Consider the following 973-nt stretch of genomic DNA (forward strand, 5'->3'; position numbering starts at 1 on the left):
CAAACCGAAGGTGTTCCTGGAGCAGTTAGTCAGCTCTGCCTGTGCTACGCTCCCTCTTCCCAGCTGCATGTGCAAGGCGGTGCCTCAGATCCTGTGGGAAACAGGGTGGGGTGTACTGAAGCACAAAGAGGCGTGATACGGACTGTGCAGGAATGTTAAGTATGCAGGGAATGGGGAGTGGGGAGGTGGGGAAGGAAGAAAGGGAACCCCTGCTCTCGTGGATTGTCTAAGAGCCACCAGTCTCTCGAGTTTGGACTCCTTCCTGTTTGGACTGAGCATTCAGATGGTTGCACTTGCACGTTAGGTAGAGGTGGCTTTGGGAAGGAGTGGGGATAGGAGCTCTTTACTTATCAGGTGAAGCCAGCACTGATGTGGCCTTAGGTCTCCCTGGGGGACACAGGGCCCATGCAGCTGAGGACAGGGCCTCTGGTTCCTGTCCTTCGTCTGGGAAGCCCCAGATTTAGGGCAAGTTTAGCTCCAGACCCACCTGGATTCACTTCCATGTCAGAGATTCAGGTGGTTAACAGAGACCAGACAAAACCAAGAATCTTCCCTTTTCTTCCCTTTCTGTCATCTCTCCCAAAACTTGGAGTCACAGCCACTGGCTGATTTCTTCCCAAAACTACCTCCCCCCTTTCTTACTGAATTTTTCTTCAGATTCTGTTTTGTTTTGTTTTGGTGGTTGGCAGGTGCAGGGATCTGAACCCTTGACCTTGGTGTTACAAGGCTATGCTCTAACCAACTGAGCCAGCCACCCAGCCTTCATATTCTGTTTTTTTGCAAACTTTAAGACTGTTCTTATCGCAGTACTTTTTTTGAAGAAATGATGACTCTTCCAGTGCATTCTCAATACACTTAGACAAAAGCCAACACCATCCTGTGACCCACAGGGTCCTCACCACAAGTCCTCCTTCTATCCTCCTTCATTCATTCTCCCTGCTCCAGCCACAGCATGCCCCCAACTTCTAGGACC

This window comes from Galeopterus variegatus, unplaced genomic scaffold, assembly GCF_000696425.1.
Source record: "Galeopterus variegatus unplaced genomic scaffold, G_variegatus-3.0.2 Scaffold11184, whole genome shotgun sequence".
NCBI classification, from domain to species: domain Eukaryota; kingdom Metazoa; phylum Chordata; class Mammalia; order Dermoptera; family Cynocephalidae; genus Galeopterus; species Galeopterus variegatus.